The 17,937-nt window shown below is 35.2% G+C and overlaps 1 protein-coding gene across 5 annotated transcripts in view; it reads left to right on the forward strand.

Moving 5' to 3' along the window:
- Positions 1-17,937, forward strand: part of LOC105728198 (contactin-4) — a 973,166-nt gene that overhangs the window by 283,416 nt on the left and 671,813 nt on the right. Inside the window, exon 1 of one of the 5 annotated variants that reach the window (XM_064361942.1) lies at positions 16,962-17,207. The exons of the other annotated variants lie outside the window; for them this stretch is intronic. The gene's annotated coding sequence lies outside the window, so the exon portion shown is untranslated. Of the gene's footprint in view, positions 1-16,961; positions 17,208-17,937 lie in introns of those variants that run through there. 5 annotated transcript variants of the gene reach the window in all.

The following is a 17,937-nucleotide window of genomic DNA, read 5'->3' on the forward strand; positions in this document are numbered from 1 at the left end:
TTTTTTTTGGAAGAAAGATTACAAATAATGTGGGGGTGGCATTATTTTTTTTCTCCCATGTGAATCAGTCATAGTAAGAGGAGAAATTGTATTGTCATTGTCATTTGTGTTTTGTAAGAATGCAACCCTTTACTAGTGGTATTACAGGAGTGTAATACCAATACCAATATCACTATCAATTTGAGGGTTATACCATAGTTCCATAAGTTTTTCAATGTAAGGCACTTTATTCAGTCGCCATCCACATCTTAACAATTTTCCCTTCATTGCCATGTAGGTTAAATGAAGGCAGATACAATACTTGTGTTCTTGTATTCCCCATTCATTGCTTAGCATGTTTTCTTATACAACAGGCATATGATAGTCTTTTAAATATGGAATAACAACCTACACACATAAAAGATCGAGGCATTTTCTAATAATCACAACATAGAGCCCATTTTTTCTTTTACTTCTCTTTTTAAATTTTCCTTTCTTTTCAGTTTTGTTTTTCCTTCTTTCCCTTTCTTCCTTGTGATTTTTAAGCTTTACCCTGCAGATGGTTATTAATATGATTACAATTGTTCAAGAAGCATGCAGATCTGCCTATCATAGAAGGGAAAACCATAAGGTTACAAATTCTGGGTTTCCCACTCTGGCAACTAACTTCTGATAGTATGTTAGATAACTTTATTAATGTGGTTGACCTCAATATCCTAATATAAAAAATGAAGATATTGCATCAAGAGTACCACAGGCCTCTTTCGTCTCTTTTATATAACTGCTATATTAGTATAAACTGTTGTTTACAGGCATCAGATGAGTATTTATAAAATATCAGGGATAGGAGATGTCATTTGTTGTTAAAATATTATTTTTGAAATCCGACTGCAAGAATTTGAATAGGTTGTCACGATTTTTTCAGGCTATGTGATCTTAGGATCATTATATAACCTCTCAAAGCTACGGTTTCCTCATTTGCTTAAACTATTATGGGTTATAAAAATATCATCACAGGTTTTTGGTGATAATTATGTACTTTATGTCTCTTGGGATAAGTTCTCAGTAACTTTGACCATTTGAAATAAAAATGTCATTATCTTTCCTCTGTCCATTGTGTTTTCACAGAAATTGAGGAAAACGGGATGAGAATTTTCCAAAGCAGCCCTTTCTTTTTATGTAAAATTTAGATATTTCCAGTGTATCTCAGCCCCCAATGGTAACATTAGGGTTTGCATCTGTGTTTGTTAGTCCAGGACTCTGTTTTTCCCTTTTGATTCTTTAAGTCATTTGGATAAAATATTAAAGAACACTAAGATCAGATGTTATAGATTGGAAAGAGGAAATAGTTGAAGAAAATGAAATGTGTCTATTTTACATTTATATAGCTATGTAGAATAGGTGAGCTTTGGTATGAATTTGAATAGTAAGGATACTTACCACTCTTGGAGGATATTTTGCAATCTTTAATTGGTTTATCTGAACACCACTTTCAAGGGCTAAGTAAATATTCTCACTTTAAAACTGAGTAAATCTAACAAAATGACCAATTTACCCAAGTCATGTACTATACTGACTATTACCAACTTCAGTGTATCCAGATTGGACTTGCTGATCATGCATGCTTAGTGGGGGTGTTTTTTTTTCCATTGTTATCCTATTTTACATAGGATTGAATAACTCTCTCTCTCTAGAGTTTGTAGCTTCATTTGCAAAATGGGATGTCTAAAAGAGGAAAGGTCAAACCAGATGGGTCTGTCTAGCTTCAAAGATGGTTATTTTGTGATTTCTCAATTAGTTGGTTTATAATTGATGAGATCAATGTGAATCATATGTGTTTTTCTACTTTCCAAATTCAATACTGTTATTTTCCTTTGTCTTAAGTACTGGTATTTCAGAATTTTAAACCTTTCCCTTGTTTTTTGTTTTGTTTTATTGGTTTGTTTTGTTTTGTTTCCTAGAGAGAAATGGGCCCCAGTATTTGCTTTTTAATATTTTGTGCCTTGTCCTGCATTTCCCCCTTAGAACAATGAGCAGGACACTCACCATGAGAATCAGATCAAGTTTCACCTTCTGCACTTAGGTCTCTTACTTAGCTATCACCTGTCTGGAGGCCTTGGGAACATAATTTAAACTCTTTAAGCTATATTTTTCTGTTCTGTAATGTGGCATTAATAAATCTGAAGTCCCATGGTTGATGTGAGAATCATATGACATAAAATATATAAAAGCGCTTAAGAGAGAATATCTGGTACATAATACATGATAGTTTTTTCCTTCTAAGTCTGTAGATTAAGATGAATATTTGAAAACTTTCAGACTGATTTTCTTCCAATTAAAATAATATATTTGTAAATCATGTGTAATAGGTCTCCATTCTTTTACAAAGGCTTGACTCTGGTACTGAGTCAATTTGATTATATAAATTAAGAAATCGTATATTTCTTATAAAATATTGCATATTTTAAAAATGTTTTTGGCTCATTGAAAACATTCAGAAAACATATAGTTTAATATCTTTTTCCAACAATTTGAAATTTTTCTATGAAGGGGCAAGGTTCTAAGATCAAATTGTCTCTGTAGAGCTGTACAAAATTTAAAAAGTTAAATTTCAAACTGGCAAGAAAAGGTATTGTTCTTCCCAAATCTTGTGACAACAATGCAAACCTGGTTTCATTCACACACAGAAAATAATTTTGATTGGCTTAGGGACATAAGATATATGGTTCTGTGATGTCCGCTAGAGATATGTTTAGACTGGACCACCCTGTACAGCTTTATATAAAAAACATGTACACCTTACTGACAATGCCCAAACATTCTTTTCTTACATTTTTGTCCTATTGTGATTTGTTAGTCTGAATTTAGATTACTCACACCAGGAGGCATTTTTTAGCCTAAATCTGTAATCAGTAAAACAGGAACACTTGCTAAGAAATTCTCCTAGTTCCTAAGTGGCTTAACTTCTACCTTTATTCTGCTCTTTTAAGTAACTGGCTATTTGAGTTTGAGTTACTGGTAGATTAGGGCCAAAAATAAGGAATGCTTTCCTTTGCTTCCAGGTTAGACATACCCTATACCGTGTTAAATACATCAGTGTTGTGAATTAAACTGAGATGCAAAGTGCAGGAAAGGTAGCATTGTCTGACAGAGCTGGAAAATGATGGATTAAAAGTAAGATAAAGGCCAGGCATGGTGGCAAGCACCTGTAATCCCTGCTACTTGCGAAGCTGAGGTAGGAGACTCGCTTAAACCTGGGAGGCGGAGGTTACAGTGAGCCGAGATCGCGACACTGCACTCCAGCCTGGGCGACAAGAGTGAGACTCTATCTCAAAAAATAAAAAATAAAAATAAGATTAATAGCTTCATTGACAGTTGAGGACCTTAATATGCCTGACATTAATTCTGAAAGTCCAAGGAGGCAGTATATTATGTAGTATTTCCTAGACTTACATGAGCGCAGAACCTAACTCACAGAATAATGATAATCTTATCCAATTCCCTATCCAGCATGTGAATCCTTTTTATAAAACCCTTGCCTTATATTTATGTAACGTTTGTTTAAATATCTGCAGTAATGAGTAACCATTTACAGCGATGATGATGATGATGATGATGAAAATGAGAATGATAATGGCTAAGTAGTGCTTCCTTTATCCTTTCTATGCACAGTTTTAACTGCCTTAATCTTCCCACAACCTTTGAAAAGTACATACTATTTAGTTTTTCCATTTCACAGTTGTGAAAATTGAGGCCTGGAAGAATTAGGTAAATTGTCCCAGGTAACAGCACAAATGGGGCTGGGTCCTAGGGAATCTTGTTAAGAATCCATAAATTTAGGCTGGGCGCAGTGGCTCATGCCTGTAATCCCAGCACTTTGGGAGACTGAGGCGGGTGGATCACGAGCTCAGAAGTTCAACACCAGCTTAAGTGAAACCCTATCTCTACTAGAAATACAAAACTTAGCTGGGTGTGGTGGCGTGCACTTGAACCCAAGAGGCGGAGGGTATAGTGAGCTGAGATCATGCCACTGCACTTCGGCCTGGGCGACAGAGCAAGACTCCGTCTCAAAAAAAAAAAAAAGAAAATCCTAAATTTAATGACAGCACTATTTTCTCTCCCGCTTCTTCCTTACCCTCTCCCCACTCTCCCTTTGTCTCGCTTCCTCTCCCTCTCCCTCCCTTCCTTTCTCTCCCTATCCTTGTTTTGTCTCTTCCTCTTCTCTCTTCTGAAGCCCTCTCCTCTCCCTTTCTTTCCTCTTCTCCCTGTCTTCCTCTTTTCTCCCATTCTTTCTCCTTTTCTTCTCCCATCTATAAATATACATATATATGTGTATATATGTGTGTATATATATATAAATTCTGTACACACAGATACTCCTTGACTTATGTACTAATAAACCCATTGTAAAGCCACAAAATTGTAAGTCAAACTATCAAGTTGGAGACCTTCTGTGTATGTATATATCACAGCCATTTGATATCTATGATTGACTATAATAACATAATAATTAAAAATGTATTCACATGTCTAATTCACTACTTGAAAAAAAAATATTCTCCAAAATTTGCTTTTCTACTAGGAGAATAAGATTAGAGCCTACTTATAGGGTTGTTGGTTAATGAATTGAGCTTATAGCATGGAGCCTTGTGCATCATAAGGGCTCAATAAACTTTAATTACTGTCATTATTATTAGCATCATTCATACGATGTTGAACAGGAATAAGCCGAAACATAGGCCCCAATGTACTGATGGTCCTACATAACTTCACTACTGCTGAGCACCTGGAGAGCAAATGCTATGAATCCTGGTTAAAGTCGCTTTGGTATAGCAGTGGCATACTTTTACCAAAGTTCTGGTCTTACCTCTTTCAGAGTCACCTAATTACTCACAGCACATAAATCCACCATTAGATTAAATTGTGGAGAAAAAGCAAGAGAAACTGCTTAGATTTAATGTCAGAGAATGCCAAGAAGAGACATATTTATTATGCTTATTTTAATGGTTTTCTAACACAATTGGTTGAGAAATCATGAGTTTGTCAAAAACAAATCTTAAGTCGTGGTAAATTGCAAATGCCCAGCGAAATCAGGACTTAAAATTAATCCCTTTGTGGAAGCCTCTTTTTCTTCTATGACCCTGAATTGGACTCTCAAATCTGCCATGCTTCTCAGCCTAGATTCAGGTAGCTCTCACATGCAGATTTGTCTCTGGTTCCCATACCAGGAACAACTCAAAGTGTGTGTGTGTGTGTGTGTGTGTTCATGTTACCTCTACATTATGTCCTTGGATCCTTGGTTTCTAAATAGAAGGACTAATTTTTACCTATCTTTTTTTAACTTTTTTTTTTTTTTGCAGGTTTTTCTTTTATTAGTGCATTGCCTTAAACAATATTCTTTTTTAAAACGTTGGTTTCATATAGCCCCTTCTACAGTGGTTGACTTTCAAAATCATTTGACTTGAAAGTCATCATTGGTTTCACAGCCTCCATTCAGATTCTCCTCTTCTCTCTTGTTTCACCTCTTACTCTGCCTTCCTAACTGGTCTATCCTGGTATTACCCAGAATAAATCAATTAAATTGCTGATATCAGAGTGGCCTGTTAAAAGCATAAACATACCATTTTTCTAGTTTAAACTATAATCCATAAGTCATATCAACATGATTAATCCCAAACTATTTTTTAAAATAATCTGTCCCCTGCTAAACTTTCTGCTAATCCCACTTTTTATTTCTACGGTAATATCAAATCACTTAAAACTCTCACAACAAACAATACCTATTCATAATTTTGTTTATATTATTCTTGTTGCACAGAACAACCTATTAGCATACTTAACACAGAGTCTTTGTCCTTTTTATCACTATTACCTGAGCAATATTCCCAGTGTCTTATTCATAGTAGATGCTTGTATTAGCTTCGTAGGCCTGCCATAGCAAAGTACCATATGCAGGGTGACTTAAAACAACAGATGTGCATTCTCTCACAGTTCTAGAGGCCAGAAGTCCAAAATTAAGTGTTGGCAGGGCTGTGCTCCTTCTGAAACCTCTAGGGGAGGGTCCTCATGTGGCTGTATTTCCTGTATGCCTGTGTGTGTTCAAATTTTTTCCTCTTCTCATAAGGGCCTAAGTCATATTGGATATAGCCTATCCTAATGACCTCAACTTAACTTAGTTACATTTGCAAAGACCCTGTTTTCAAATAAGGTCACGTTCACACATCCCAGGGGCTAAGACTTCAACACATCTTTTTAGTGACATAATTCAACCCATAACAATGTTTCATCGGTATTTGATAAATGAATGAATACGTGCATGCTCACTCAGCAATCGCTTCTCTTTACGTTCAAAAGAGAGGTTATCACCCCACCTCTATTTTATAGGAATTATATCTTACTATACGTTGCATATACTAATTATTAATTGTCATGTCATAATATATCTATGACATTGGTTAGATTAGGAATTCCTCAAGTAAGGGCCTATGTATGATTTATCTTCATATCTCATTGCCTGACATGATTTCCAGAAGGGCAAAATGGGTGCTTATTGAACTAAACTTCTGCTTGGATTCTGACTGGATTATTTTCCTTCCCCACCTCGAAATTGCGTGGCTGTCTGCTTGACCTTTGGTGGTGACAGCAGAGTGACCAGGTGGTAAAGTTGCAGTTTTGAGATGTACAACCCATAGTTTTTCTCTCTGGGTCTTATTTACTCTAATCACTTCACACAACAAAGAATGCTTTTCCCATCTGGGGCTAGTTCCTCTAACTAGCAAAATCCTAGAATGCCAGTAGCCTGGTTTCTTGGAATTAGTTTAAATCATTGTTTGCAATATGTGTTTATATTGCATTGAAAGTATTTGTTGGAAAAGATGTTTACATTTTTAGCAGTAATCTTCGAAGATATTTATGTAAGAGAAACAAATTTCACATGTTTGAAGCTTGAAAATTTCTAAGGAGATACATGAAAATTGCAAAGCGATTTTCTGTTTGTAGCTTTTAGATTTAAAAGTGTAATGGCTATTGGTACATTTTCCTCTTTAGAAACAAAGGGGAAATTATTTCAACAAATTATTCATTAAATATTACATAAGTCTTTTAAAATTATTTGAGACCAGTTATAACTAGAACATATTAACTGGGTAGTTAGTGATAAATTGAGAAATGAAAAAATTTCATTGCGCGTAGGAGATAATTACTGCAGGTATTTGAGATAAGATATAGCTGCAAGTAAGCATACAATTTAGAGATTATAGAAATAATGTATGTAGCAAACCCATGAACCTCTTTTTCTCTCCATCTGCTGGCTTTGCATCTTTATTTCAGGTAAACTACCTAAAGGGAAGAAATAGAAGTTAGAGTTTTGTACTTGCTAACCATAAGTTATAAAGTGACTTCCAATATCAGTAATAGTCTACTGTAGTAATAAATAAATATTCATTTTGTGTGTCATCAGGAATTACTCAAATTTGTAAAACCTATCTGATAGTAAATACACAATAATTTAAATGAATGAAATATTTAAAAATATTTAAAGTTACTTAGATGTGACACAGTCTATTTTTGCTATATATTCCTTAAAAATGCTTTTGGAAATGCAAGGGTTCTTCACAAAGTATTGTCTTTGTGAAGTAGTTGGCAAATCACTTTTTAAATATTTAACCTGATGAGTTATTTTATTATTCTTAAGGCAAATCTTTATTAAAGGTAAAAAGAAGAACATTTAAAAAATAAAATTAGTGTACAGCATTTGCTACTACTGTGAATTCATTTTTTATCAAAAGAAGTATGATTTTGTATTATTTTGTTTTGGCTATGATGATATATAATAATGACATCCTCCTTCATTTATGTAGTTGACTTTTTTTAATTAAGAAATTTGTTTACATTGTTATTTGGTTATTTTCTATATGGAAAAATATTTAATAATAGAGATGTTCGAAGAATATAAAATTTATAAGGAATATGATGATCATAAACCTAAAGATAGCTGTATGAAATTCACTTTGATTTTCATTTCTAAGCTCTTTTCCAAAAAGCCAATTTTCAAAGCAGGTTTTCTTGTTTTATTTTGCTGTGTTTCCAGGAAGAGTTGAGATACTGGTTTTAAGGGATATACTTCCATTAATCTTCTTTACTTCTTATGTTCCACCCATTATATGTGAACTATGTATATCATCAGAAGACAGAAAACAAAGAGCTGGTCTTCCCAAGAACAAAGTGTGAATCAAATTGATTTTAAAATTGCTCTGTGCCATGCAAGCTATGAAGTTCTAGAGGAATACAGTCAGCTTCTTGGAAAAGCATGTGTAAAATAATATTTTGGATCCATTGTTTTTTGGTTTTCACACAATGACTTAAGTGTGGCATTATAATTTAAGTGGAAGGCTTTTATTGCAAATTTAGCTTAGTAGAGCTAGATTAACAATATATGAAATTAAACAATTTATGTTTTGGAAACAAATTTTGTGTTCTGTCTGCAGAAGGTACTTAAAGTGGAGAGTTGCATGTGGAAAGAGCTAATACAAACTATTTCTGATGAGCTGTAGATACGTTTGCTAAAAAAAATTTAGTTATTGCTATAATATGCTAAATACATGTTTAATCTGTCTCTCATAATCTAAATATTCTGAATACAAAAATGCTTAAGAAGTAGGTATATAGAACTGTTTTCTCCTGGAATCAATGCAGTGCCGTTCTCAGTGGATGAGGAGCTGAGATTTGGGACACAATGTTGTAAATAGAGGAGGCCACACTGGCCTCTCTTCCTCTACTGTGGCCACACCCTGCTATTAATTATTCAAGGATAAACTAAATTATTTCATTCCTTTGCTTACTCTTAAAATAAAATCCATACTCCTTACATGGCCTACACAGTCTTATTTAGAAACCTATCTAACCAATGGCCGGGCATGGTAGCTCACGCCTGTAATCCCAGCAATTTGAGAGGCCAAGGCAGGCAGATCACTGGAGGTCAGGAGTTGGAGACCAGCTTGGCCAATGTGATGAAACCCTATCTCTACTAAAAATATAAAAATTAGCATGGGCATGGTGGTGCACACTTGCAATCCCAGGTACTTGGGAGGCCAAGGCAGGAAAATTACTTGAATCTGGGAGGTAGAGGTTGCAGTGAACCAAGATCTCACCATTGCACTTCAGCCTGGACGACAGAGCTAGACTCTGTCTCAAACAAAAAACAAAAGCCAGGCTGGGCACAGTGGCTCACACCTGTAATCCCAGCACTTTGGGAGGCCAAGGTGAGCAGATCACCTGAGGTCAGGAGTTTGAGACCATCCTGGCCAACATGGTGAAACCCTGTCTCTACTGAAAATACAAAAAAAATTACCTGGGCATGGTGGTGTGCACATGTAATCCCAGCTCTTTGGGAGGCTGAGGTGGAATCTTTTGAATGTGAGAGGCAGAGGTTGCAGATACTGCCACTGGACTCCATCCTGTGTGACAGAGTGAGACTCCATCTCAAAAAAAAAAAACCTAACCAACCTGATTTAACTCTTGCAACTCATTCCTGCATGCTGTGCTTCTTGTTTCCTCCATCAAGAATACCCTTCCCCTTGATATATCTTCACATGGCTGGAGCCTTCTCATTATTTTGCTCTTAGAGAAAGGTATTACTCTTCAGAGAGGCCTTGCTTCCACTATCTTTCATAAACTATCCCTATTCTACTACTAATCATCTTATTTTTCTAATAGCTCTTATAGGAATTTATCGTTTATTTGTTCTTCTGTGCCTCCTTCATTCCTCTTTCCCTTTTTCTTCATTTTCTTTCCTTTTACTTTGGTCTATCTCCCTTGGGAAAATGAATATTCCATGAGAAAATGGATCTTATTTGTCCTCCTTCATTGATGTATCCCCATTGCCTAGAAAGGGAAAAACAAGAACTTTGCAGTAAACAAAAGAAAGCTGTCAGATACCACCTCAATCAAGTGATCAAAGGGAGCATGACAGTAATGGGACAGATCACTTTTATGAGCTTGTTGATAGGTTGCACTAAGAAGAAAAAAAATCACAGAAGTATCTAATTATGAGAAAACATCACACAAAGCTAAATTTTACAAAATAATTGTCCTGTAGTATTGAAGAGTGTCAATAACATAAAAGATAAAGCTTGAGGAATTGTTCAAGATTAAATGAGATTAAAGAGACATGTCAAGTATACATGAAGTACCTCAGATTTGTTTTTGCTTTAAAGAACATTACTGGGACAATTGGAAAAATATGAATAGGGTGTTTGCATAATAGTACTATATAAATGTTCATTTTCAGATGTTTTACTGTGGTTATGTAAGAAAATTTCTCTGATTTTAGGACATACAGTAAATTATTTAGGGTTAAATAAATGTCATGCCTGAAACTTACTGTCAATGGGTTTAGGAAGAAAGTGTGTGTGTATCTGTGTGTGTGTGTGTGTGTGTGTGTGTGTGTGTGTAGGGAGGACATAGAAATGATAGAGAAAGTGTAGTAAAATGTTAAAATTTGGATAATCTTGGGGAATTTAAGCATGTAGTAATTTTACTATTCAAATGCTGGTATACCTTTAATATGCTTAAGAAAACACTTGATACAGCATTAATGTTTTACTTGTTTACAAGTTGAATTGATATGAATACCAAAGACTTTTGTTTTTCCTGTTGAAATAATTGTAGGTAAGCTAGTAGAGCTTATGGGTTCCACTTTGAGAGTAATATACAGGCTAAATATTTTCTATACAGCTACTGATTTATTAATAACCTCAATAGGATTATTTCCCACCTAACTTCCTTTGACATAAAATGATGTTCGCAGAATTAAAGCCATTTTTACAAAAGAAATAATGCTGAACATATAACCGAGACTTCATCAAACCACTTTAATTTCTAAATAATGATGTTTTATTTGTTTCTTGTACTTGGAATTTTTACTCAGTGAATTGCCAAACTCAAACCTTCAGCTGAATGTCTTTTAAATAATATGTGCTCAAAAATGGCATTTTCTTCTTTCAGAAAATATATTGTTCTTCAAGTATGTTTTTGAGGTTATAAAATAAGAGATGCAAAGCAGAATTCATAATGGTTATTATCTGGCATAAAATTCTAATAACAGGTGTTCCTTACAGATTCCGAATAGCTGGACTGTAATAGGGGAACCAGATTTAGTTTGTAATGGGCTCAATATTGACCTTCCCTGCTGCACTACCTATGTGCATCATGCTAACATGATAAAATGGCCAGAATCCGAGAAGCACCTTTGTTTATGGGGCTGGATACTTGCCATATCTTCAAATATAATAACCAGCATCCAATCAAAAATTACTGAAGCAGAAGAGTGAAACAGAGTGCATAATAAGAGTGTGTTAGAGTCATTTGGTGTGTTCTGATTTTAAGCTCATTTGACACCCTGTTCTCTGATTAAATCCATGCTATCCCCTTTCATGACTATTTTTACAAGTGTATTATCTTGGCTCTACATGGCTGAGTCATTATCAAATGCAATATATGAAGCCATGACAAACTCAAAGAAAATGGAAAAGCTTTGGTATTATATGAAGAATACAATGAAGTAGCTATCCACAGTAATAGAGCCACAGAGCGAAATCAGATATCCCAGTTTAGTTTACTAACTCATGTTCGTCCAACATATCCCCTACAAAATATAATTAGAGTGAATTGAGCCTTGTTTTTGTTGCGGGGAGGGGGGGCATAATAAATAAAGGATGAAACAGAAGTGATGTTTATATTGTAATGCCAAGTGAGTTAGCGCAAAATTTAGATTGAGAAAGAGAACTGACTACAAAAGCTTTGCATTGGACATTTACATGACCCAGCAAGAATTCTGAGCTCAGAGCTGCTTCTCCCATAAACTTTTGAGAATCAAAGACTATTCTTGATCACAAAAACTTACAGTAGCTAGCTTTTTTATTTTGACCCAGGATCGCTCATTGAATGCATTCTAATGTCCCATCAGTTTTGGAAAAGTAGTAATGAAGCTTCTTTGAATAGGGACTTCCAACCTACTCTTTAAATGGGACAACTATAGACAGCTACATAAAGTACTGTGGTGAGTTTTTATTCAACTCATTTTATTCAATATGTTAGAATTATTGTGGCTGCTTCTTAAGGAGCTCAGATTAGAACTGAACATCTCCAAATTGCACCCTGCTAAGTAGCACCAAGCCAAGTAAAATGTTGCTACATGAACCCAGATCAGAAATGCTGAATCAGATCCTGCCCATTGTTTCTCAGCCTTCCCAAATCCACTTGGCTATCTTCTGTAAGGACAAGTTAGTGTCAAGGAAGCAAAAACAACTTTCATGTCATTCCCTGTGAGGCTGTCTCTTCAGGAAATCTATAATCAGCTATCCTCTGGTATAGATTTGGTGATTTCATACAGACTTAGCTTGTTCTCTCCTGGCTTAAGGACCTCCAGCACTTTCTTTGCAATCTCTATTCTCTACCATATGCTAATTATCCAGCAAATTGTGGTCATTAATTGTCTCTGATTGGCTTACTACTTATTATACCTTGTTACCAGTTTAAGAATATATGCAAAGTCTTCATGTTCAAGGAGATTCTGGGTAGCCTCTCTTTTTGTTTCAATTTATTTTATTTTAGATTACAAATAATTGTATATATGGGGTGCAGTGTGATCTTTTGATATATGCATACATTGTGAGGTGATTAAATCAGGATAATTAGCATATCCACCTCCTCAATTTATTTATTTGCAGTTAGAACATCTTAAGTCCTCTTTTAGCTATCTTTAAATATATACAATGCATTATTATTAACTAGAGTCACCATATTGTGCAATAGAACACCAAATCTCATTCCTCCTATTTAACTAAAACTGTGTACATTACCTGTTGCTGGAACTCTTGGCTTACCCATTATATTAGTTTCCTAGGACTCTTGTAACAAAGTACCACAAATTGGGTGGCTTAAACAACAGAAATTTATTGTCTTACATTTCTGGATGTTAGAAGGCCAAAATCCAAGGTGTTGGCAAGTTGGTTACTTCTGAAAGCTGAGAGTCACTGATCCGTCCCATTCTTGTACCTTCTTGTAGTTTGCCTGAAATGTTTGGAATTCTTTGGGTTACAGCTTGTTGCCTTCATTTTCACATGGTGTTCTTCCTGAGTATATGTGTCTGTCTCCATATTTCCCATTTTTATCAGAATACTGGTTGTAATGGATTAAGGCACACCTTAGTGACCGTATCTTAGCAAGTTATACCTGTAATGATCCTATTTTTAAATAAGGTCACATTCCAAAGTGCTAAAGATTAGGACTTCATGTGAATTATGAAAGACACAATTTAATGTGTAATACTCATCATCTTATCAGAGTGTCTTGAGGCTTTCTTTCTACCTTTTAATAGTATATGGCAGATACTAATCAGTCATTTGTTTTTAGTGTGTTTCTGTTTTTCACAGATGTATATAGATTACATTTCTGTCTATTCTACTCTACTTATATAGATAGAGAAATACTATATATTTCACTCTAGGGAGGTATTCACTTGACAAAAATATTACGTGTATATGGACTTAGGTTAATGTGTGGGATTACATAGAGTATAATAATGAACATTTCAAATCCTATTACCTTAGTTTTTTATTATCATCCTTACATAAATCTTGTGAAGTTTTAAGTATTACCATCTTCATCACTGAAGCTATGAGAAGATAAATCACATACCTAAAGAAATCAAGGAAAGATAGGAAAGAATCACCGTACGTCCATTATACCCCTCAAATAACATAATGACCAGTATGAACTGAGATAACTTTTGGACAGGGTAGTAGGAATCACTGTTGCTACTACCTCCCTCATTGTCACTGCTCTTGGTAGGTCTAGATATGTTTTATACTAATTATCTGTTTTAATCCTCCTAACCCTAAGAGACAACTATTAGTTTGGTGCAAAAGTAATTGTGATTTTTGACATTACTTTTAATATTATTCTCACCTTCAAATAAGAAAAGTAAGACTTCAATGTCACTGAGGGTTACTCACATATAATCAAACACCAGTTTATTTGAATCCAAAGCTTATCAGTGAAAGCTAAATTTTAGGCATACTAATTAACATGAATTTGGAGAGTGTGTAGTTTTGTATACAAAGGAAGTTTTTTTGAATGAATGAAAAAAAAGATATAATATCATCAATCCAGAGTACAGGAAGCCACTAGAGGTGGCGTAGGCAGATTTTAGGGCTTCTGTGTTGACAGGAACAATATCTGATCAGAGGGACAGGGGCTAGACCTAACTGGGTGAGAATATGGAATTTCATAGATGGACTGATTCAAAGACCATCGAGACTTATGTGGAAAATCTGCTTTTGATCTACTTCTAACCTGAAGTCTACTTTATTAATAGTTAGTGAAAACTGAGCTCTATGTCAATGTGCACATGAAAAAAGTGTTCAACATTAGTTACAAGAAAAATGAAGATTGAAACCATATGGAATGCCAATATGTATCCACTAAAATGGTTAATATGAAAGAGGTTGACAGTAACAAATACTGGCAAGTATGTGGAGCAACTAGAACTCTCATATGTTATGAGTCAGAGCATAAATTGGTACAATTACTTTGAAAAAGGGTTTGACAGGTTTATAAAAAGCTAAAATATATCTTTGCTATGACTCAGCCATTATGTTTATTATGTTTATACACAAAGGAATTTTTACAAAAGAAATAAAAATGTGTCTACAACAACCCTTATATTCAACTTTTTTTTCTTTGAGACAGCCTCACTCTGTCACCCATGCTAGAGTACAGTGGCACAATCTCAGCTCACTGCAACCTCTGCCTTCCAGGTTCAAGTGATTCTCCTGCCTCAGCCTCCCAAGTAGCTTGGGTTACAGACTCCTACCACCACACCCAGATAACTTTTGCATTTTTAGTAGACACAGGGTTTCACCATGTTAGCCAGGCTGGTCTTGAACTGCTGGCTTCAAGTGATTCACCCGTCTTGACCTCCCAAAGTGCTGTAATTACTGGTGTGAGCCACTGCACCCAGCCAGAATGTTAATAGCTTTATTCAAAGTAGCAAAAAAATGGGAACAGCCTAGGTGTTCATCAGTAGGAGAATATATAAACTGTTGTTTATTCATACAGTGGAATATTATGCAGCAGTTAAAAATAGCAACATGAATGAATCTTAATACATGGTGAGTACAGGAAGCCCATACTTTTTGTATTCACATATAACACCAGGATAGGGCAACATAATCTATAGTGCAAGAAACTAGGTAAGCCATTCTTTTGAGGGCAGGACTTGACAAAGAAAGAATATAAGGGAACTTTCTAGAGTGATAAAAATATTTTACATCTTAATAGGATTATGGATTGAACGACACACTTTCTTTTTAAATTTCAGCTTCTAGGATCACATGATACATTGTGTGAGTTTGTTACATGTGAATATTTCCTGATGCTGAGGTTTGTGATATGATTGATCCCATCACCCAGGTAGTGAGCATAGTACTGAATAGGTAGTTTTTCAGTCCTTGCCCCACTCCTTTCCTCTTTTCTCTAGTAGTTCCCAGGGTCCATTGTTCCCTTCTTTATGTCCATGTGTACCCAGTGTCTAGCTCCCAGTTATAAGAGAGTACATGTAGTGTTTGGTTTTTCTTTTCCTCAGTTAATTTGCTTAGAGTAATGGCCTCCAATTGGATGCTCCAACATGGATGCTCCAATGACATCCGTGTTGCTTCAAATGACAAGATTTCTTTCCTTTTTGTGGCTGTATTCTGTGCCAAAACTATATGCTTTAGATTTATATGGTTTACTATATGTGAAGTACTTCTCAATAAAAATAGTCTTTAAGGTTATTAAGCTGTATAGCTTATAGGTAGTTCATATGTTGAAGAACTACTACATGTGAATTTTTGTGCATACCCACATGTTTGTGTAGGAATGAGCACAAACACATAGGAATACCACATAGCACATGCATGGTAACTATATTCCTTACAGGTCTGTTTGTGTTTCTTTTTCTTTTTCTTTTTCTTTTTTTTTTTTTTTTTGATATAAAGTCTCACTCTGTCACCCAGGCTGGAGTATAGTAGCACAATCACAGCTCACTGCAGCCTTGACTTCCCGAGCTCAGGTGCTGCTCCCACCTCAGCCTCCCAAGTAGCTGGGACCATAAGCATCGACCACCACACCCTGATAATTATTTGTATTTTTTGTAGAGATGAAATCTTGTCATGTGGCCCAGGCTTGTCTCAAACTCCTGGGCTCGAGCCATCTCTGCCCGTCATGGCCCTCCAAAGTGCTGGGATTACAGTTATGAGCCATTGTACCCAGCTTGGCCTGTTTTAAGTATGAAAGATAATGAGATATAAGGTAGATTGGACATATAATGTCTTCTCAGAAACTGTGTTAAAGACCACTATATGAAAACAGTTGGGGGAACCCCCCGCTTTTTTTGTCTAAAGTACTCTTCAAATTGGCTTTACTGTCCCCTACCTACCCTCCCACATTCTGGACTTTGCTCTGGACATCCTCGCGAGCCAGATCCTCATTTAAAATGAACCCATTTGAATTAACTGCTTAAAAAGATAGAGTTTCCATGATGCCACAACAAATCCAGCTTGTGCAAAGGCAGTACTAATTTTAAAACTCAAGTGTTATGTCTGGTTTTTTTTTTTTTTTATTAACCTCTCCTAGAACTCTTCTGTGCTGTCATACATAAATCAGAAGATTATGAAAGAACTAGTCAAAGTAGCTGTTTCCTTCTAAGGCTGTAATTTGGTTCCATGAATTATTAATTATTAGGCTGATATGGCATCAGCTCCTCAGAACCCAATATAAATGCAAAAGCCTCACCTTATCAGCTATAATCTAAGGAGCCGCTGTACTGTAATTCTTACCATTTAGTGGTATGTAGTGGGATTTAGAATACTCAGCTCTCTAAACTTTCTGAAGTAAAATACAAAGTAAAGGATATTGTTTGTGTGTGATTAGATTTAAAATTCAGTATACGGAAGCAGATGTGGATTGCTTCAAGGGTTTTGATTGTTTTGAAGGATGGAGTTGTTTCATAGATGCTGAAGCAAATAACAGGGCATGTAAAAGACTGTGGTTGAAGAAAACTGAAAGTAAAGCTTTGGAACATCTTGAATCTCTCCTGCTGTTAGGGGGGAAATAAATAATGCACCATGGATTGAAGTTGTGCTAAAGATACTTTCAGTATATGTTGAAAGCAGACATCTGATATAGTAAGTATCTTATTTTTCTTATGCGAATTATAGCTCTTATATTCTTTGAAGCAAGAACTAAAAACGTATGAATTTCTTGGTTTTGTTTTTGTTTTTTCCTTTTTTGTTTTGCTGGGGGACTTAGCTTTAATACTTGATGATGCCTCTCAGTTTTCTTTGGTTCTGTCTTTAATATGTAATGTCATTTTATTTTGAAATGTTCTGAAGAAAAAAATTTATAAGCTTAAATTCTCTTCTCTTTTGTGAGCACAAGATTAGTCTCATGTGTAACATTTTTTAGCAGTTTTTGAATATTTTAGAGTTTTGCTCTTCACGTACACATACATCTGATTCTATCAAATGCAGACTACAGTATGTAGCTAATATTACAAATGCCACACTGCTCAGCATTGCAATATAAAGAAGGAAGTAAAACCAACGCTCTGATCTAGCCAATGATTTTTGAATTGGCGGTTCTATGAACAGAAATTCTAACCAAGTAGATATATACGTTGGGGTTAGCTATGCTAAAGTAAATGTGTTCCATTTCACTAGCTTAGCCATTTGGAGATTATTTAGAAATAATTAGTTTGCTAAGTCTCTGCAAACTTTCGTATTATTCATAGAAATTTCAGTAGTTCTGTTACTCTGAGCACACATAGCAATCCCAGTGCTCTTTGACTTAAATAGATTACATTTTTTAACAAATAATTTTATGGGGTTGAATTTGGTCTAAGAAAATGAAAAGTAT

Source organism: Aotus nancymaae, unplaced genomic scaffold (assembly GCF_030222135.1).
Source record: "Aotus nancymaae isolate 86718 unplaced genomic scaffold, 86718_ANA_hifiasm-v0.15.2.pri h1tg000046l, whole genome shotgun sequence".
Taxonomy (NCBI): Eukaryota; Metazoa; Chordata; class Mammalia; order Primates; family Aotidae; genus Aotus; species Aotus nancymaae.